Genomic DNA, 22,137 nt, shown 5'->3' with positions numbered 1-22,137 from the left:
ATATAAACATCTGTTAATTCACCTCTCAGCCTCCATCACTCCAGGAAAAACAAGTCCAGCCAATCCAATTTTTCCTCAGTCCAGGCAACATCCTAGTGAGTCTGTTCTACACCTTCTCCAGTGTATCTGCATCCTTTGTATAGTGTGGTGGCGAGAACTGCATGCAAAACCCCAAGAACAGCCGAACCAGTGAATTACTTTTTCCATCGTAGGATAGATGTGGTTTCATGTTATACATTTGGCTGTTCAGCTGTGCATAAATCTACGTTATAGGTTCCCTTTCTAAGCCATGCATTCTGATCCCAGTAGATTTTAGTACATTTTGTCATCCATTGGTAATTTTTATGAGTGCATGTTCTAAGTGTTACTTCCTTGTAGGGTAGATGTAATCTATCGGTCATCACTAGGGCAAGGAAGTAAGCGATAGGAAAGAACAGGTGTGCTTTTGCTTTTAAACCTGTTCTGCCTCTGTAAGTGCGAACCTGTGCAATAACTAAAATTTTTAAAATCGAAGAGCTGGAAATGTGATATGGAAAGTCCATCCCTGATTTCAATCACATCTTAGCTCTGATAATGTAACTTAAGAAAAACTTGATGGTGATAGTGTTTATGTCAACAATGCAAACCTCAATGAAGTCCATTAGAAATTAATTAGATTGACTAGTCCAAAAGTTGAGGTCCTATGGATCCAAGGCAACTTGATAAGTTGGATCTAAAATTGGTTTGGCAATACGAGACAGAAGGCAGCAATGGAGGATTGTATCTGTGATTTGAATGCCTGACTCTAAGTTCAAAGTAAATTTTATTATCTAAGTACATATATGTCACCATATACAAACCAAAGGTTCAGCAAATCTATAGAATAGTATAGATAGAATAGATAGTATAGATATAGAATAGATACTCAGCAAATCTATAGAATAGTAAATACATCGGGATCAATGAGAGATCAACCAGAGAGCAGAAAAAAGCAAACTGCGCAAATCCAAATATAAGTAAGTAGCAATAAATTATGAGAACATGACATAATGTGATAGCAAGTCCTTAAAGTGAGATCATTGCTTGTGGGAACATTTCAATGATGGAGCAAGTGAGTGTAGTTATCCCCTTTTCTTCGAGAAATGGTTGAAGGGTAGTAACTGTTCTTGAACCTGCTGGATCTTGTACCTTCTGCCTGATTGCAGCAGCAAGAAGGGAGCATGACCTAGGTGTTGGGGATCTCTAACACTGAGGAATTTAATGTTGCTGGCCCTCTCCACCTCTGATCCCCTGAGCAGGGCTGGCTCATGGATCTCTGGTTTCCTTCTCCTGAAGTCTATAATCAGCTCCTTAGTCTTACTGACACTGAGTGAGAGGTTGCTGTTGTGGCACCACTCAGCCAGATTTTCAATCTCGCTTACATATGCTGATTCATCACCACCTTTGACTCAGCCTACAATAGTAGTGTTGTCAGTAAACTTGAATATGGAATAGGAGTTATGCATAGTCACACAGTCACAACTATAAAGCAAGTAGAGCAGGAGGCCATGCACACAGCCCTGTGATGTGCCTGTGCTAATGGAGGACATGTTGTGAGCTCATGAGCAGACTTATGGCATTCCACGGGGACCCTTGCTCGTTGTAATTTATGTGAAAAGTTTGTATGTGGATGTAGAAAGCAGATGGGTTCACAGATGACATGAACATTCATTGAGTTGACAATGTGGATAGAAGACCTGAACCACAGGGTAGTGCTGGTGAAATAGGCTGATAAATGGGAATTGATGCATTTTGGGAGTTCTAATAAGGCTAAGATATGCAAAATAGAATGAGTTAAGGGACAGATGTGCCTTGGTGTACAAGCCCAATACCCTTGAAGGTGGCAGGGCAAGTGGCTAATGTCATTAATAAAGCATGTAAGGTACTTGCCTCTACTAGTCAGGGCAATGCACCTAGGAGTAGGGAGTTTATATTTAGTAAAACATTAGCTAGACTGCAGCTAGAGTACAGTATATTGTACATTTCTGCTCAGGAACAATGTGATTGCAGTGGAGAGGGTGTGGAAGAGCTTCTCCAGGATGTTGCTACAGATGGAGCATTTCCTTTATAACGAAAGACTGGAATGGCTAGGTCTGTTTTCTTTAGAGCAGAGGAGATTAAAAGGGGCAAGATTGAGATATATAAAATTATATACAGAAACAGACATAAGTTGGGTAGAATGCAAATATTTCCCCCCAAAGTCAAAGGTCAATAAAGCAGGGGCATAGTTTTAGGGTTAGAAGTAAAAGGTTTTAAGAGGATCTGAGCAGAACCTTTATCACCTATGCACTGTCAAACAGAGTGGTGGAAACAGAATTACTGACAGTACTTTAGATGATTAATTGAATAAACCAGATAGAGAAAGAAGCTATAGGCAAAGTGCTGGAATATGGGATTAGTACAAAGGGTGCATAATGGTTGATGTGGATACTGTCGGCCGAATAGCCTGTTTCCATGCTGTATAACACTGATTTTGGCACGTCTTAAGATTTAGCATTGAGACACAAATGCATTTTTACCGGTTGCTGAAGGAATGTATCTTGATAGGCGTCGAAAAAGACAAGTGCGTCAACAATGCGCGGCGTGAGAGAACCGAGGTCCCTTTAAACCTGCTGAATGGTTTGCAGTGCGCAGTAACGCCTTTCCAGCAGAGGGCACATTGAGCCCCAAAAATGGGCAGCAGTACCGACAGGTGAAACTGCTCTCGGATCAGTCCGGCTCTGAAAAAGATTGCCATAATGTCACGATCAGTTTTATTTTCCTTTTCAGGAAATGTGTTTTGACTTTCAATCATTCTACGAATAATTTTACGCGCCTGGAGGCACAACAGCGGCACGGACCTTCCCTCCGGTCTCCTTTCCATAACATCCCCACATGACTTGTCTCAATAATTTAATGAGAGTTTATTTGGACCAGGATTGCAGCGGAGACCAGTGGTGTTGACCACTGCACATTAGGGCCGCGTCTTCCAACTAGCTCACCAACAGGCGCGGACACCCGCCAGAGAGAACCCATCTCTGAAATAAAACAGCACACCGAGGCCTCTCTCCCGCTCTATGAAGGTGGGGTGGGGGGAGGAGGTGCACAAAAAAAACTTTCAGAGCTTTCAGAGCATCTTTCTCCAATTCTGCGTGTAGGATTGTGTTTCAGAGAAAGCCAGTCGGTGACTGAACCAGTGTGTGGGAACACCGCGGCAGCGGATGATGCAGCCTCCGGAATGGAGCAGACACAAGTAAAGCATTGCAATTTGTTTTCCCCCAACGGACATTCCAGTGCCGAATATTTTAACACCAACTTGCACCTTCTTAGTTGCAAAACTAGTATTGGATGATTTTAGTTCTCTAGTAAAGTCATTGGAACTTTTGTCAGACTAGCGGTTCCCATTGTTATCAATTAATGAGTGGAGAGCAGTCCTAATTCTACAGATTGTTCTCCAGTAAGAAGGGAAAGGGAACAGAACTATCGGCCGCACGACACACATTTTTCATCCTTTTGTTTGGTGATTGATAAGAAACCTGTCCATTCCATTACTTACACGTTCAGATGTACACTAATGTAAAATAAAACATTCTTTGCAGGAAAATGACGGGAGGGTTTGCAAACATAATGTATACTATTCCTCCATCCATTAACTTTGCAATGAGGCAATGAGTCGGGGGGGGGGGGGGTTTCCTTTGAATATCAGTTTTTTTAAAAACCGTCTCAATGTTGAATTACCAGGGCGCACTGTGAAACGGAAGCTACTGGCATAATCCAGCGCCAGGGTTTATTCCTGTTCCCTCGTCGTTTTTTTTTGAAAGCAGCATCAGAGCAAGGTTTATTTGGCGGAGCTCTGTTTGTAAGCAAACATTTTTCTCACTGTTTCGCCAGCTTGTGTGCCAACGGGAGGGGTGGGTGAAAAAGGGGGGGCTGTGTAATTTGGCGAAAGTGGTGGCAGGGAGGTCGAGGGAGGAAGGAAGGAAGCGGGGCAGCTTTGTTGAACAAGGACGTTTCTCTCTCTCCGTCTGGGATTGTATGGAAGGGAGCGCCGGGCTCTTGAAGGAAGACGAAATATAAGGGAAGAGGGAGGAGGAGGAGGGCAAAATAAAACCAAGGGGGCAATAACTGGAAACAAGAAAAGCCCAAAGCGGCGGAGAGTTGGACTGCGGCACACGGAGAGGGGGCACAGGAGAGTGATTGAGAAGGCTGCCGGCTGCCAAGTCTTGCATATTCGGACAGCCTTTCGAAGGGGAAAGAGTTCAGGAGCGTGAGGCAGAGCGGAACAGCCGACACCCCCATCCGAATGGCTGCTTGCGAGATGTCCCCGGTGCACCATCCGCCGCCGAGAGGGAGCTGCACACAGTGAACGGCCGCCGCCTTCCTTCACCGGAACACAGGGAGGAGAAGGTGGAGACGCGAATGGAGCTCAGTCGCATCAGGGGTTGAGCGGAGGACGTCGTTTCTGCCTGCTCGGTGCATGCACAGGGTTGTCTAAACGTTTCTACAGCCAAGCTCTCTACCCAACGGGAGCTTATCTTCCAGCAAGAGTGCTCTGTGGTAAGAATAAAGAGATGCACTTGTGCACCCCCACACACCATCTATATGGACCGCGTCTTCCGTCTCCAGCCTGCTTACATTAATTGCATTCACTTCATCTTCGTTACGCACACACTCCCTTGCTTCAGACCTTACGCCTTAATAACCCCTTCCCTTCGTCCCTAACCCAGTTGTTTTGTGGTTCCCCTTTTCATTGTGTGTTGGATTTGTTTCTCTTCTCATTTGCACGTCGTCCTAATGGGAAGCGGACCGTATTTCATTTACGGGTCGATTCTTCGTATACCTAGGTGCGGGAAACACGTTCCTTCAACATGTTAGGAATACTAATGCTGGAACAGATGTTCCGTACAGAAATGTGGCTTCCCTATTTATGGGATTATTGGATGAGCAATGGTTTGTAGAAACCTCGGATTCCGGAATGCTGTGTGTATTTTAAAGTGGCGCCTCACGACGAGCGGCGAAGGTAGGGTACAGTTCATATCACTGGGATATATTGGATTTGTTGGAAAATAGGAGTCTGGGACTTTTAGGGGAACGATAGTTGCCGCTGGTGTCGATAACGCCGTGTGAGCTTCATGGCATTTATTCACGTTAACCATTACTTTCGTAATGGCATCAGTCTTGAGTCTTGTAAAAGAATGTTACGGGCTTCTGTCGATGGTGCTGGGATCGAAATCCTTTCCAGTCGTTCCAATCAATACCGGATTGCACCTCAACGTTTCTAATTTGTTGTGGGTTCCACGGTGTAACTAACGTGAAATAAATGGTCACTCAAAACCTTTCATTAGTTATGAATGAACGTATGCATGCCGAAGTGCGTGGGAGACTTCAGCTACATAGAGGCACGCATTTATGTTTCTTATTGTAGTTCGTGATAATGCAGTGAGTTTTACTTTCCAAGATCCAATAGAGGCGGTTTTGGTAAAAAGTGTTAACTTGCTCAGCAGTTTGTGTTGAGTAGAGAAACAGTATTCTCTTAGTAACTCCTGCTTTACTTAAGCCTGCGAGAATGGCGAGGAGCTGGTAGGTTTTTTTGATGTTCTGCTTGGCTGACTAACCTGAATACTAAAAAGCATTCCCTAAGCAGCTGACCCTGTTAGCAGTTTTTCAATGGCACCCGCTTTTCTAAAGCTATTGCAAGGGTCCAAGGGAGAAGAAACGGAGTCCGGCAGTTCATTCGGAATAGCTCATAGTGCCAGCAGGTTAGGGTGTCGGGACCAGATAGTGCTCTTTCTTTGTAAGGGGAACTATCCACCATTACTGCTGCAGTAGTTGTCATTCTATCGATTGTAACCGGGGGCAAATTCTACTCATTTGGCTTGAACCGTGGAAAGAGATAGCTTTTTTTTATTATATGGTATGTTCAAATGAACGGGAGGATGCGAGAGATCGTGTGTGATTTGAAGCAAATTATGCACTTGTGCTAAAGTGAGTGTCTTCCCCATGGACTGAACTATATTCACGACAGCTCTGTAATTCCATTTAACCCTGGTGGGTGAGGCAGAGATATGAAAAGGTGGAATGTCTACTTTGAGATTATAGGGCTTATAACCTGATATGGTTGCAATTGAAATTGGTTTGAGGACTGCACATCAGGATTGGTATCACAAACCATTTAACATATAGGCAGCTTACCTTAGGAGTCTGTAAGGACCGATTCCATATACGTTCAGTTCGATGATGAAAATGTGCAGAATTATTATCGTCACATAAGAATCTATGAATTATTGCTAATGGTAGATACTAAACTATGAAATAGACCAGTGCATGTCCTAGTCCTTGACTGGTGAATGATCTTTATCAACGTGGTTGTGCTCAAGATGTTTGGCTGAATGCATATTTATATTCTGTAGGGGAAAAAAAGTATTGAAGGATTTGAATTGTGAGATTGGCAAATCCACTTTGTAGTCATAATTACAGTGCTGTTGTTATGGAATCTGCTTCAATATTAGACATAGTAAATAATTAGGAATGGTATTTATTCATAGCATGAGTGGGCATTGATTCCAAAGAATTTTTTTAAAAACTTAAGGAACTGGATTAGAATGGAGCCACTGTACATTTCTCTTTTCACCATTTTAATATATAAAAAATAAATCTGGTGGCCAGAGGTCCTTTAAACCATTATTAGATTTTTAGAAGAGGATATAAATCATGACTGGAATAAGTTTGTCTTCCAGTTATCCAGCATGAATTCTTAGCCATCTTTTGGGATCGGGAAGATAAAACATTTCACAGCTTATTTTTAAATATTTATGTGCTTGTCTATTTAACTTTAATCATTTTCCTGTTTTCTGATCTCCAGTTTGTCGAGTGCTGTTTAGTTTCTAATCAAAGCCCGAGGAGTATTTTTCTTTCTTTGGATTAATTCATTTGGTTTCGGTTTTTTTTCCCAATGAGGTGATGAGTGGCTCCAAAGTTTTTTTTATTCAAATGGGGCACAGTTTTGAATTTGTTACCCTCATGTAAGAGTAGTGAACAGAGTAGGTGTTTATTTGGGCTCTAATGATCACTTGTTTAAAGATAAAGTTTGACCTTGCCAAAAATAGCTACCATCCGGTTTGACTTTAACATCTCATTTTTGGTAGGAGAGTGTGTAAGAATCCTTCATTTAGTGATTTAAGCTGTGGCCTGCAGTCATGAATATTTTCAGTTCTGTCATCTTACTTCATGAATTGAGGAACAATCCATTGAATGCTTCAGCACTAAATTCATACTGCTATTGGTTAATGTGGCTTTGTATTGCTAGATCTTGAAACTAGCTCCAGGCTGTTTGTTCTGAATGGAAGGGATGTATAAGATGCCTCATTAAACTCATTTTATCCTCCAAATCTGTTCTGTTTACACAATGCTAACTGCTGGGTTGGTTACAAGAGGGTTTTGACCAAACTTGGTTGATTATTTGGTTGAAATCATTTGCCAGGACGTGAGAAGTTATCAGTAAATGCTGTGATTGTGATGTATGGATTTCTTTTGTTTCTGGACAAAAGTCAGCTTTGATATCTTACACAGGAACATGAGATCATTTGTGCAGTTGAAACTGACGCACAATGCTTCATGCTAATTGTTTTACTAGGCTGCCAATAAAAGCAGAATGATTAAATTCTTGAGCAGTAGTGTGTTGTAATGGGTAGAAGGAAGAAGGTGGAGTTTACTAATATTTTGTTTCCATGCTCTGTCATATGTGAAGATAGTGGGGAAAAGTGCGGATATAATGAAATTTCTCTTTTTTTTTCTTTAAACATTAATCAGAATTTTAAGAATAAAGACAGAGCTGGATAGCTGAGGCGGTTCAGAAGTAGTCATTTTTGTGTGTCTATCTTGGCACACTCCAGAGATGCCTGGGGCTGGATGTGGGGAGTTATGAAAGAATAACACTTTAGGAATATGCAAGCACATCGACATTTTAAGGCATTTGTACAGCGGGATAAAGTTCAGATATGATTGTGGTTAAATTGGGTTGTTATCTGGAGAGAAGCAATTGAGTAAATTGAAGCAGACAAAAGTAATGAATAATAACCAGCATCAAAATGTTTTGTCAGTTCACTTCGCAGTAGACTAAGAAGTTGTAACATAGAACTGGGTCACTTGGTCTGTCCTCTGAGTGGGAGTTTACTCACTGCATTCCTGGGTGGGAAGCAGACCTAGTTACTGTTACCCATTGCATTCTATGTTACTCATCCTCGTTTCCCCTTCATTTGCCTCTGTGTAAAGTGCTGCATGTAAATCCCATGCTATGCTACTAAAAGATTTGTCTCATTGCATTTCTGCTTGACAAATAAGTTAGACAAAATTATAAGGGTTGCAGACAGGATAAATGCAAGCAGGCTTTTTCCATTGAGGTTGGGTGGGACTGCAACCAGAGGTCATGGGTTAATGGTGAAAGGTGAGAAGTTTAAAGGGACCATGTGGGCAACAACTTCTCTCAGAGGGTTGTGAGAGTGTTGAATGAGCTGCCAGCGCAAATGGTGCATGTGAGCTTGATTTCAATATTTAAGCGAAGTTTAGATCGATACATGGATGGTAGGGGTAAGGAGGGCTGTGGTCCCGGTGCAGGTCGATGTTTTTGTAGGGAGTTTAAATGGTTTTGGCATGGGTTAGATGGGGTAAAAGACCTGCTTCTGATCTGTACTTACAAATGACTCTATAATGAAGCTGTCAGTACCCATGTACAAGTTCTAGATAACATTAACAGTCATATCTTAGAACCACTTGTGAGTGATGACCAACATCTAAAGAGGCACTATTGTTCAATGGTATTATTGTTGCCAAGTTTCGCTGCTGTTAGTGTCCTGAGTCATTCCCCAGTGACCAGCAGCAGAACTGGAATAGCCTCATCAATAATGCAGCTAGACCAAATGTTTGGTCATAAGTTGTGATTAACTCAACTCCTAGTTCCTCAATATTTTCGTTAATTCACAAAATGCATGGTAGGAATGTGAAAGGATGCACTCTTGTCTGGATGTTTTGGTTTGAGACCCTTAATGAGGAGTGAACGTTAAGTTCTGTAGAATCAATACATTATATGTGCACACTTTATTAGGTAGAGGAGTGGTTTAGACTTCAAGGTTTGATGTGTTGTGGGCTCTGAGATGCTCTTCTGCACACCACTGTTGTAATGCTTGGTTAATTGAGTTACTGTCAGCGTGAACACATCTGACCATTCTCTGGCCTCTTTTACTAACAAGGTGTTTTCACCCACAGAGCTGCCACTCACTGGATTTTTTTTTGTATTTGTACCCTTCTCTATAAACTCTTGAGACTGTTGTGCGTGAAATGCCAGGAAATCAGTAGCTTCTGAGATACTCAAATCTTCCCACCTGGCACCAACAATCATTCAATGGTCAATGTGGTTTAGATCAAATTTTCTTCCATTCTGATATTTAGCCTGAACAACAACTGAACTTCTTGGCCATGTCTGCATATTTTTATGCATTTAGTTGCTGCCACATGATTGGCTGATTAGGTATTTGCATTAATGAGCAGGAGCAGAGGTGTACCCAAAAAAAATAAAAGAAAATAGTAGTGGCCACTGAGTGTATAATATGTCATGACTGTGACAAATGTGAAAGGATGTGCCCTTGCCTGGTTGGATGTAGCTCCAACCACGCTGGAAGATCAGCACTTTCCAGGACAAAACAGCTCATTTGACCAGCTCTCCATTCACTGTTTTACCATGTACTAACTGCATTGCCCCCTAGATTTGTGCCTGGGTGGGCAAACATGCTGCCATTTGCAAATTGACTTTGAAGCCATACACATTCTTGATTTGAAAACATTTGTATTCCTTCATATTGATGAAAGCTCTGGAGCTCCTGACCTAACAGCAGTTATGAGTAGCGTCATGGGGACTCTAAGTGATACAAGAACTTGGCATCAGGATTAGACGAAATGGGAATCAATTGACTCCCTAGTCTGTGATTGAATTTCATGGGACTGCCTTTTCCTGTGTAGCCATTTACTTAGGTTAACAGAACAAAATGCATCTCTCTTAGACTTGAACACAACAATTAGCCAAACACCAATTGTCATTATAGAAAATAATTCCAAATCTTTGCTACTCTCTCAATATTGAAACATTTCCTGATATCACCCCTGCATGAGTTAGTTCTAAGGATTTAAACTCTCCAACCAGTGGAAAAATTTGCAGTTAACTCTATAAATTTATCTTAATATCTTAAACTGAACAAGTCATCCTCAGGTATTCTAAGATCCAGTGAATACCTCTCCATTTTTTGATCTCTCTTGTAGCATGGTTATCATTCTGTTTAAAACACTCGTACCAGCCTCTCAAACCAGAGAGCGTGTCATTGGAGTCCAGATTTGTACAAACCAAGGCTATTTTTTGTTTCTGTTTCTACCCATGTCATTTAACAACTGAGATATATGGATTCCAAAGTCTCTTTTTGGACCTAGCTGGTTCTAGTTTTTCACTCTTTTAGAAAGTTCTGATTCAAAAGCTGAAGTCTAAAGACAACAGTGAAATCTACTTGCCATAGTTTCCTCTAATGACTCGAGCATTATTAATAGCTCTTTATAATTTAATGATTTAATGCTTGCTATCTTTCTGTCATTGGCAAACCTGGATACATGGCATTCTGTTCCATCATCTGAATCATTTATAAATATTGTGAATAATTGTGGTCGAAATGGTACTTGTGGGACACCACCAGTCAGATCCTGCTCATTTAAATACTGCTCTTAACCTTGCTCTTTTCTGTCAACCAGTTTCTCAGCCTGGTCAATAAATTTCCATCAATACAATGAGCTTCAACTTTAACAAATTCTCTTATTTAAAAACTTGGAAAGATAACTTCTGGATGTTCAAAAAACATGACATTTTTAGGAATTTTATTATAAATAAAAACTGAATAAAAACAAATGCAGAAAATCCGGCTTTCTGGTGATCCATATAACCCACGGATAACTACTCTGCAGAATGAAAACATTGCTCTAAGAAATATTCACGAGCATCCCGGATGGGAAAAGATGTTATAAATTCAACATGACAATCTCCATCACCTATCCAAACAAATCTCAAACGTAAACATTGTGTCTACTTCAGTTGTTAATTCACTCCCAGTGTTCAGTTGCAGAAACAAACTTTTTTGATGTGTTTGAAATTGTGGCATAATTGGAGATTGATTGTTGGTAATTGTGGAATGTTTTCCAGCGAGAGAAGCCATTGCTATCTGAAGAAAATACGATGTAAGTGTTCCATTATCTGTGTCATATGTTTCTGCGTTGTGAATGCTTCAGTTTGATTCTTAGCCTGAGAACTTGTATTTGCAAAACAATTTTGGCTTGGCTAGGATAAAATTATCTCATTAGTAGAATTTATTTAGAATGACGGAAAAAATGTTCATCTTTAACTTTTGTACTTGGCACAAGGTGCGTATTTTTTCTCTCTTCCTGTTTGTGTTTGATGAAAACACAGATTTTATTTAAAGTATTTACCTGTTCTGTATATCTGCTTGACCCTAATGTAGAAAGGATCACAGTGATTACAAACAAAACCCTTCAATGGGTGATCACACTCCCTATTTTACTAACATTGTATGCAACCTTAAAAGCTCAAATTATAATCCCTCAAAGGGATTTAAAAGGCTACCCACCCATTAACTGCAGATGTCAGTGTAGTTTTTATTGCCTTAATTCATATCTTGTGAATGTCTCAGGTTTGACAAGAAGAATATAAGCACAACGGTGTTCAGTATGTAATTGTGTCAGCTACTAATTGTAAATAATGTTATTGGTACGGTTTCCCTAAACTTGTGTGAATTGTTGCATTGAAATGGGAGTGTACAATAGTGGAAGATGCTTTAAAAAAGCACAATTAAGCTTGCCTTTGCACTCCCTCTTATAGTGTCATGCCTGCATGTATGGTTCTGTGGTTTATGAATGGATTATGGTCTGAAAGACCATAGATTTCTAGATTTCTTACTGTAAAGTCACACTGCTAACATTATTGATTTAACCCATTTGCACTTCCTGTGTTGGTCACTTTCTGCACTTGACAACCTGACCTGGCTTGCTTTTACCTCTGGTGCAAGTGGTTGCTGACGAATGATTTTGGTGACCAGGTTCCTTGCTGAAGATTTTCTGCTATAGATTAGATCTGTGAGTTCATCCATTGCATTATCCCACTTGGCAAAGATAACATCTGGAATCCTCCAAAAAAAAAGAGAGAGATGCTAACAAAACTAGGCAAGGGTGAAAAGTCAGCCTTGGTAATATAATATATCCTTTTCCCGTCTTCCATTTTCTCATTTGATAATTTACGAAGAGCACACATCTGTACTGTCAGTCAGCTTAGTGTGGAATTGGATTAATTTACAGAGATTTGTGTGGGTGTAGAGAAAGACTTTAAAATGTCAGCACAGGTATGAAGAGCTGGATTGATATCATTTGCTGTGTCCTCTTTGAATTTGTATGAGCCAAACCCACTAGTGTCACTGTCCAATGAAACATGGTTCAGACAATATTAAATCAATGTTGAACTGATTGTTATTGGTAATATTAGCATTATCTTGCTATATATTTAATTGCCTGCATTTCATTGAAACATTTTAGTGATGCAGTGGGCATCTCACATTAAAACTCATGCTAGGTTTTAGTGTGAAATAAAATGATTGAAGACTAACTTAGAGCTATGCTTCCTCGTGTTGGCTGTCGAGTCTGCTACATTTCAGGGTATCATAAACACAAGATTTTGCAGATGCTGGAAATCCAGAGCAACACACACAAAATGCTGGAGGAACAGGTATGGAAGGGAATAAACAGTTGATGTTTTGGTCTGAGATCCTTCATCGGTTGTGTGTGTTGCTCAGAATTTTGCATATTCTCCCTTTAATGAGCTTTATCCTCCTCTGCCTGTACATTTGGCTTTTGATGCAAATTTGACTTGCATACTAAACCAATGCTTTTGAAAGCCAGAGAGATAATTAAAAATTCAAATTGACATTTGTGCGTGGAGGATGGGGAAGAGAAGCAATTGGTTTGATAATGATCCGCATAAAGAAACGCTTTACTTTCTCTGTTTTCTTTCCTTAACTAAATGGTTTGTAAGGAATTCCAAAAGGTTGTTTATGCAGTTGTGTTTCCATTTTAGTTCTGGAACATTCTAATAGGATCAGGGAGGAGAGGTTGCAGTGGTTGGGGCTATACCTTTTTATACAGATGAAAACAGGTCTATTTGTTAGAAATAAAACATCATAAGGAATTCTTCAAGGAGCGTCCCAGGCCCAACCAGTTTTTGGAGATTGTTCCAGTAGAAAGTCAAAACAGAGGAGACGGATTGTGACGTTTGCAACTTCAAAGGTGAGAAAGCTTTTCTGTACCTGCAATCAGCAAGACTCGGGCAACTTTTGGACATGGGTAATAAAGTTCCAGGTAAGTATCATTTCTACCAAGATGACAGTTTACTATGCCATCATGACTTTAAATTACACTATTGTTGATTAAATTCCCTTTGTACCCCTCTCTCTCTTCAGTCAAGCTCCCCAAAACTCCAGTAACCAGTCTCAGAGCTTATGTGGCAACGATTATTGATTATTTTTTTTTAAAAACATGCTTGGCGGAAATAGGTATCCTAAAGTAAGTGACAGGCCAAAGCCTTTTCATTATTTACAAGGCACAGGTTGCATTTGTGATGAACTAGCATGGATCAGTGGAACATGATGTGGAGGTCTGACTGTCACCTCTTCTTTCCACAAATGGCAACGCGCCATCATTGCATGTGTTTTCTACAAAACATGTTGAAGGTGAATCACCACTTGCAGGTTGCCTTCAAATTAGATTACCATCCGAATGAGGGAATATATTGGTATTCCTATTCATTGTGGGGACCCTCTAATCAATTCCACCTTCTCCAGAAGAATTGCTGCAATTTCAGAAGATGGCTTGGCCGTTCCTGAAGAGTAGTTAGGGTGGCCTATAATTTTTGATCAGCCAGTGCCATGCTTATCAGAAACATGAGAAATGCAGATGCTGGAAATCCAAAGCAACACATACAGAATTCTGGAGGAACTCAGCAGGTCAGGCAACATCTATGGAAATGAAGAAACAGTGGGGATGTTTTGGGCCAAAACCCTTCTTCAGTGTTGTGCTTATCTTGGAAATGAATATTAGGCATCAGACACTTGAATGGACCTCTTGAATCATTGTAGCTCTTGCATTTTATTTGCCTACCTGCACTACACTATATTCTGCATTTGGTACCTCGGTGTACTGATGTATGGAGTGATCTGCTTGGATGGTATGCAAGCATAGCTTTTCACTGTATCTTGGTAGGCATGATGATAATAAACCAATAGTTAACATTTTTAATGCATAAAAAAAATTCCTCACAGAAGATACTTTTATCAAAACATGTGTTCCTGAGTACGCTGGTATTAAATCCTTATTAGCTGAATTGTTTTTCACAACTGATACCTAAACTGCCCGTGTCATGGCACAAAATAAGTTATCTAAGAGGTACTAACATTATCTGTGCCCAGTATTTGGGTCTTGATGTTCTGAGTTGATTAAAACTAGACTTGTAAAGGGGGTCAGTATTAAGTGTAATTATGTATGCTAAGGCAAATGTATTGTGTAGAAGTTTTGCAGTGGGATAGTGAATTTTCTCATAAAGTCGAGCAATCTTAGCTCACGTGTGTGATTGTAATGATCTGTATCTTGGAATTGGTTTATAAGGAGGATTTGGACAGAATTGCTACAGTGAACAGCTTTCAATATTTGTGGCTGAGGCTTTCTCTTAATTGTTCGAGAAAATAGGCAACTAGGTTGTCTTAGATGCTGTGTGTTCATGCTATTTAGAAGCTGCCTCTGCACTGAGCTAAATCAAAAACAATTCTATTTTCAAATGAACCTACTGAAAATTATTGTGTTCATTGTGTTCCATCAACTGTGTCAGAAAACTTTATTAGCAACAGAGGGAGCTATTATGACTAATCTTGGGGAATCCCATCATTCTCTCAGCAGCTTTTGGAAGCTTTACTGTTGACTGCTGCTGGAACTATGTGTATAATGCTGGGCTTGTGTTGTGGTCTGTTGGCTGGATTTACAAGTATAGTCCCTTTTTATTGTGACAACTAATTTTGTGTCTGATGAGCAACAAGAGCAGCTCATTGTTTAATTCTGTGTGAATGAACTATTGTTGAAGTATTTCAAATAGTGCAGATGGACCAGAAGATTTTTGTATTTTAAAGCAAGTCAGAGATTTTTCAGTCACCATTATTGTTGACTAGTGGAGTCTTTGAAATCAACTTGCAGTTTGAATGGAATTAGTGAGTATTTGAGATGTATGTTTAATTAAGAAATAGAATTAGATTTGAAAGTAACTCTAGATTGTTGCTAGATATATATAATTAATTCCACTATTTTTGTAATACCTGTTTCTGAAGTCTGGTTATAAGCTACAATGACAGCCAGTTTCAAACCCTATTTTATTCCTGAAGTTAAATGCTCTGTACATGTGCATCTTTAGCTAGAGTACGGAAGACAGTTATCAGAGTTGTACATGCATATTTTTGACAAAATGAACCTTTGAACCATTGAACCTTTTTCATTTGGGAATTTGGAACCCAGTTTGAGCTTGTGTGAACATCCTAATGAGATGAAGTTGCAGGTTCTAAGTGTGGGTGGTCGGATAAAATAATTTGGAAGAAGAATGAGCATTACTTTTTTCTGAGCAATGACTTCTTTAATACATCAGTTCACCTGCCAGGGAAGGATGTTTAATAAAGAAAAGAGATTGGTAGGTACACAGCTGATACTGCACACTCTCCCATCTTTACGCCCACTAGCCCCAATGGTATTACTTGCAAAAACACATGGAACCAAGGCCAGTTAGGATATAGATCACCCATGATTTACATTGATGAATCACAGTCAATGGGTTGAACAGCTTTCTCTGGCTCTGAGGTTTTGTCGGTAAATTACATTAACTGGTTAAAGTTGACATAAAATCTTTTATAGGATGGATCTGAGAACTTGAATCAATGTGTATAATTGTCAGTGTTCTGCTTGGAATTGTTCATGTTTTTGAAAACAAAACTAAAAATTATAAAAACTTTAAAATGATGTTCATTTTTTTGTTGCATTTAGAGGACTAAGTGACACATTTTTACTAGAATTGATACAGCAGATATTAACTCCTTCGTAGCTTCAACAGTTTTAGTATGGCCAAAATACTGTATGGAATTGGATTAAGAGATCACCAAAGCTTCCTTCTCGAGCCAGTTTTGAGTGCATTACTCATTTTAATGATGAACTTCATGGGAAGTTCTTTCCATTGCATTATGGGAAATCTGGTTGTTGTGGCAGATTTTGTTGTTTTCTTTGTGCTTAAATGTAACATATTTTACCAGTTTGTTTTACAAAGCCTCCTAACCAATTCAGTGGGCTATGCTTTTATTCAAAGGAAGTGTATTTCTTTACTGTAATTAAATTGCTGCATTTCTGGACAGTTAACAAAGGATAAAGTGTGTTTTCCATCTGTTTTCCCAAATGATCTTGAAGTGATTCAAGGTTCAGTACTGACACTACCAATGTATTTTACAGAGTATGAGATGGATTTTGATGAAAGTTACCATGTGTACTTGAAGTACAACTTAATTAAAAAATTGACTGCAAATTTAACAAAAAAATGTTGGGCGTTTGTATTCGTTTTTGGTGTCACACACACTGTGATGCAATAAAATAAAAGCTTTGTGTGCCATTCAGGCAACTCATACTGTACATATGTCCATTGTGGAATTAAAAAGAAAGCAGAATGCCTTGTATGGTGTTGTAGCGATAGTTCAAAGGTTCAATTATTATCAAAGTATACATGCAGCATACAACTCTGAGATTCGTCTTCTCCAGACAGCCACAAAGCAAACAAAACTATGGCAGCCATTCACAGAAATACATCCAATTCTCACCCAGACAAAAAACTTGATAAATCACCCCAAATTTAAATTGCAATGGCAACAAGGGCATCAAACACCCCACCCCAACACAGAAAAACAAATCGGTGAATAGTGCAGATGGACAAAAAGATGCAAGGACCTTATTAAGCTAAAAACAAAATAAGAATTGCATATGCTGTAACACAACGATTTGTCAAAGAAAATGCTGAAAATTCTCAACTTTGTAGCATCTGAAATGCAGATATAGCTAGACCTTGGAAAACAAACTGTGATTTTACTTGCTGCACAACCTGGGAAGTATTGGTGATGCATAAAATATTGTCATTTAGCCAGAGTAGCGTTGCCCTGCATCTGATCCCTTGTGTGTAATTAGCCAGTTGATGGTAACTAGAGCATGGATAAAGGGTGCTACAATCACTCCACCAGCTTGGCACTTGGGACTAGGAAGAAGTAGGCCAGGGTTTAGTTCCTGTGCATACAGAAGAGCTCCTTGTGTGATAAATAACATTGACTGTACCAATTCATCTGCTGCTCACGGCTGTATATCCTGACATTGAAACTCATTGTAGAGTGAAGTGAATGGTGTGGTGCAATGTGAGAAAATGAAATAACAGACTTGTGAGGATTCAGAATTAGCATCTCCTGTTCTTTGCCGCCTTGGAGTATATTACCACCATTCAATCATTCCGTCAATATTTTAAAGAACATTATTCACTCTGTGTGGAAGGCTGACTTCTTAATTAAAATGGTACTGATCTTTGCCTCTGGGTTGGATTAGGTCAGCCTAATCCTGCTGGGCAAGATGTAGTCAATCACATGTGATGTGATGGACAGAAGCCAATCGAGCCACTGAGCTGTTAGTGCATTTCTGGGGATGATTGCTGCAGCACTTCAGGTGGATTGAATTCTCTGATCACTTTCATTCGCTTCCCTGAAATAGGCAGCCCCCTATTATGGCCATTTATTAATCCTAATCTATAAATTTCTTTCTGTGCAAATTGAAGTAGAGCTGCTCTGAAGATTTATCTAATTGGGATAATAAGCTTAAATGCTTACTTCATTTGATGATCAGTGTATTGTGGGATTAGTCCAGGCAAAAGGTGAGTCACTGAACTAATTTAACCCACACATGCTGTCTTGCTTGATTGCTGAAATACCAGCAAACAAGGAAACTTGTTTTTTGCATGAAGTTTCAGTAGATGTTTGATATGTAACTTATAATGTACAATAAGATTTGCCATTTAAACCCCACTATAGTCCTGAAAGGAAATGCTGTAAATGTTCTGGATCTAATTCCTGTTTTGTCCGCTGCATTTTCTGCCACAGGAATAAACCAAAACTGGGATTGATGGTAGAAAACTTATTTGTAGCGAGTAAAATATATAATCCTTGCCTGCTATTGCTTTGATCCAGTGTTAAATTTGCTAGATCCATTTCTCTCGTGATATTATGGAGGAGCATAACGTGCAAAGCATAAAAGCACTGTGAATTGTAAACTTCCTTTTACACCAGTGTTTTAATTTGCAGGGCACCATTGTGCCTGTCCAATTGAAATTTCTTATTTAAGTTAAAGTTTTGATATGCCAGCCATGACACATGTCCATCTCTGGAAGCAGTGTTGGTTGTCCAGTTATTCTTGAGTGTCTTAGCTCCTGAATTGGATTACACATAATGAATCGTGTGTTGACCTAATGTAATAAATTCCAGAGTTGCTTTGGTTTTTCAATCTGCAAAAAGAGACCTGCTAAATTTACTTAGAAATAAGACAAACAGTATTTTGTAATTAGAGTATAAAATTTATGAGTATGCCATTGATAAAAGCATACCTCCTTCAACCATTCTTGCTGGGCTGTTGAATGTAATACTACAGCTGTGAGTGAGAAGGGTAACGGCTTGTTGGAAAGGGTCCCAAGTGCTTGAATGGGCATCTTTTGTTTTGGTTTGAGATAGCTAGAAAGATTTTGATAAACTGGTTTGCTTGTGTTAAAGGAAATGCTTGCCAGTAAAGTGGAACAGAAAGAATATGGTCCAGATAACAAAAATAAAAATGTGCTTCAGAATGAAATGTAATAAAGAGGAGGAGAATCTGCTGGTCTTTTTATATGATTATGTTAATTTTCAAAGATGATAACCTATTGTTTTCTAAATGATAGTAGAGAGCTCTCTTGGTGATATGTATATATGGGAAGTCTTCAGCTAAGCTAAAAAGTATTTGTGAATTTGACAAAGTTATTGTCATATGCATAAATACATTTATGCACAGGTGCAATGAGAAAAGTATTTTCAAGTGGAAAGATTTTAATGCTTTTGGCTGTTTACCATTTGCCTGAGGTATGATATTTTAGAAAGTATCAGTGTTCGTAATGATGAAACTGTCAGGTTGGCATTAAAACTCAATCTCCTTCACATATCCTTGTTAAAAGGGAATCTGTCATTTATCTAGTGATTTCTGGAGTCATTGATATGGTTGACTTATCTGCCCTTTGAATTGGCCCATCAAGTTCAGGAGCAAGTGAGGATGACATGCTGCCACAGGAGGTGAAATGTTAAATACTTTGCTTCAGTATTTATCAAGGAGACAGATCAGATGACTATGGTGTTAGAATATGAGATAAAGAATGATATAATGGCATGTAAAATAAACAGAGCAATATTGAACTAATGAAATTCAAAAGATAATGCTACTTGTCTGGTTTGAAATCCTCCATAAATTTTAAAGAAATCTGATGAGGAAATGGCAGAGGTACCATTGTGCAATTAATAATTCATTAAGGAAAGATTGAGTATAAGATGACCAGCTATTATTGCACTCTGTACTTGGGTGAACTATAGATCATTTTAATGAAGGTGATTGAGTAATGGAATTTGTCATCAAAGGAGAAAATAGAAGCACTTTAAGAAGGAAAAAAAATGTAGAAAGCAGAAGTACAATAATGAGCAGAAAAAGAAAGAACAATGCTGGAAGTACTTGGGTGAGGCAGCATCCTTGAAGAGAGAAACAAGAGATTTTCTTCAGTTGGATGATGACCTGACTTCTCTTCTTCTTTCTAGTTCTCGTGGAACACTTTGACCAGAAGAATTAATTGTTTTTCTCCCCACAGATGCCGCCTGACCTGCTGGGTGTTTCCATCATTTGCACTTTTTGATATTCATATAATTATGACTAGAATACATCAAGGGCACATCTTTCATATCAGTGTTACCTTCTGAAACATCTACTTATCCCCACCATGTAACTGCCACTGGGAGGAGGAACAGAAGCCTGAACATGTATTTTTCTTCTGAGTACTGCTTATATGATCCTATGTGTTTGTGATACTGCTTGCTATAAGTAAGTTTTTCATTGCACCTGTGCATAAATGTATTTATGCATATGACAATAACTTTGTCAAATTCACAAATACACTCAGTCCTGAAGAAGGGTCTTGGCCTGAAAGGTTGACTGTTTACTCATCCCATAGATGCTGCCTGACCTGCTGAGTTCCTCCTGCATTTTGTGTGTGTTGCTCTGGATATCCAGCATCTATAGAATCTCTTGAGTTTATGACAATGACTTTGACTTTCAAGGGGAAAACCTTGCACAACTAACCTATTGGTTTTGCAGTGGTAAAAGAGATAGTGGACATCATAAACAAGGGAAAATCTGCAGATGCTGGAAATCCGAGCAACACACAATGCTGGAGGGACTCAGCGGGCCAGGCAGCATCTATGGGAAAAAAAGTACAGTCAATGTTTCGGTCAGTCCTGCCGAAGGGTTTTGGTCCAAAATGTCGACTGTACTTTTTTCCATAGATGGTGCCTGGCTTGCTGAGTTCCTCCAGCACTTTGTGTGTGTAGTGGACATCATAATAGCATGAATGTAGTTTGTCTGTGTCTCCAGATAGATTTTAGTGAGAAGTCAGAAATCTGGCTAAAAGGCAGTAGGATTAAGATGTAGCTATTCCATGTACTGGAAAGCAGAGTTCTGCCTGGAGGATTTGATCTCGAGCCCTTCTTCACAATTAAAATTCATGGGTTAAATCTAGCAATAAAAGTATTATCCTTGCAAACGTAAGCATACTTTTATAAGGCAATTGGCAACATTATGGTAAATAGCAGCAGGTTATAGAAAGACAAGAAGCATGCAAAAGGGGAAGATAATCTGCAGATGATTAAGACTCTTGGCAGTGTGGAGGATCAAAGGGATTTTGAGGTCAGAGTCCATAGGATGGTCAAAGCTGCTGTGCAGGTTGACACTGTGGTTAAGAAGGCATATGGTACATTGGCCTTCCATCAACCGTGGGTTTGAGTTTAAGAGCTGGGAGGTAGTGTTACAGCTATATTGGACCCTGGTCAGACCCCACTTGGAGTACTGCGCTCAATTCCGGTCACCTCAGTACAGGAAGGATGTGGAAACTATAGAGGAGATTTACAAGGGCGTTGCCTGGATTAGGGAATATGCCGTATGAAAATAGGTTGAGTGAACGCGGCCTTTTCTCGTTGGAGAGCGGAGGATGAGAGGTGACTTGATAGTGGTGTATAAGATAATGAGAGACATGTGGATAGTCAGAGGCTATTCCTTAGGGCTGAAATGGCGAACACAAGAGGACACAGTTTTAAAGTGTTTGGAAGTAGGTACAGAGGAGATTTCAGGGGTAAGTTTTTCACACAGAAAGTGGTGAATGCATGGAATGGACTACTGGTGACAGTGGTAGAGGTGGAAATGGTAGGGTCTTTTGAGAGACTCCTGGATAGGTACATGGAGCTTAGAAAAATAGAGGGCTATGGGTAACTCTAGGTAATTTCCAAAGTAAGTACATGTTTTTATACAGCATTGTGGGCTGAAGGGCCTGTACTTTCTATGTTTTAGGTTTTCTATGTTTCTTTGATTCTAAAGTTTCTTTTCCCTTGATTCTTCGTATGACATCTACAGAATAAGTTTGCTTTATTTTCTCAATGTGCAGTATTTTACAGCTGCCTATATTAAATTTCTGCCATCTCTCTTCTGCTTCACATTAATTTCTGATGTACGTATTTTGTATTTAGGTCCAAGTCATGTGCTGCTTAGACTGGCATTAAGTCTAACACCAAATTTGTGGGGTATCCCACTGTCTCCTGTCTCCAAGCCCAGCCAAGTTCCTCCATGAAGTACTGGTTGCTCTTGATCCTACACCTTATTATATTCCAGAGA

At 39.5% G+C, this 22,137-nt stretch overlaps 1 protein-coding gene across 4 annotated transcripts in view; it reads left to right on the top strand.

Moving 5' to 3' along the window:
* Positions 1 to 3,917: 3,917 nt before the first annotated feature.
* adgrl3.1 (adhesion G protein-coupled receptor L3.1) overlaps positions 3,918 to 22,137 on the top strand; it is a 573,597-nt gene continuing 555,377 nt past the window's right edge. For 2 of the 4 annotated variants that reach the window (XM_059974620.1, XM_059974623.1), the window contains exon 1: positions 3,918 to 4,554. The gene's annotated coding sequence lies outside the window, so the exon portion shown is untranslated. Of the gene's footprint in view, positions 4,555 to 4,841; positions 5,018 to 22,137 lie in introns of all 4 variants that reach the window. The other 2 variants (XM_059974622.1, XM_059974626.1) reach the window with 2 other exon arrangements.

Source organism: Hypanus sabinus, chromosome 7 (assembly GCF_030144855.1).
Source record: "Hypanus sabinus isolate sHypSab1 chromosome 7, sHypSab1.hap1, whole genome shotgun sequence".
Taxonomy (NCBI): Eukaryota; Metazoa; Chordata; class Chondrichthyes; order Myliobatiformes; family Dasyatidae; genus Hypanus; species Hypanus sabinus.
Note: the sequence above shows the minus strand (reverse complement) of the source record. Positions and strands in the feature narration are given on the sequence as shown.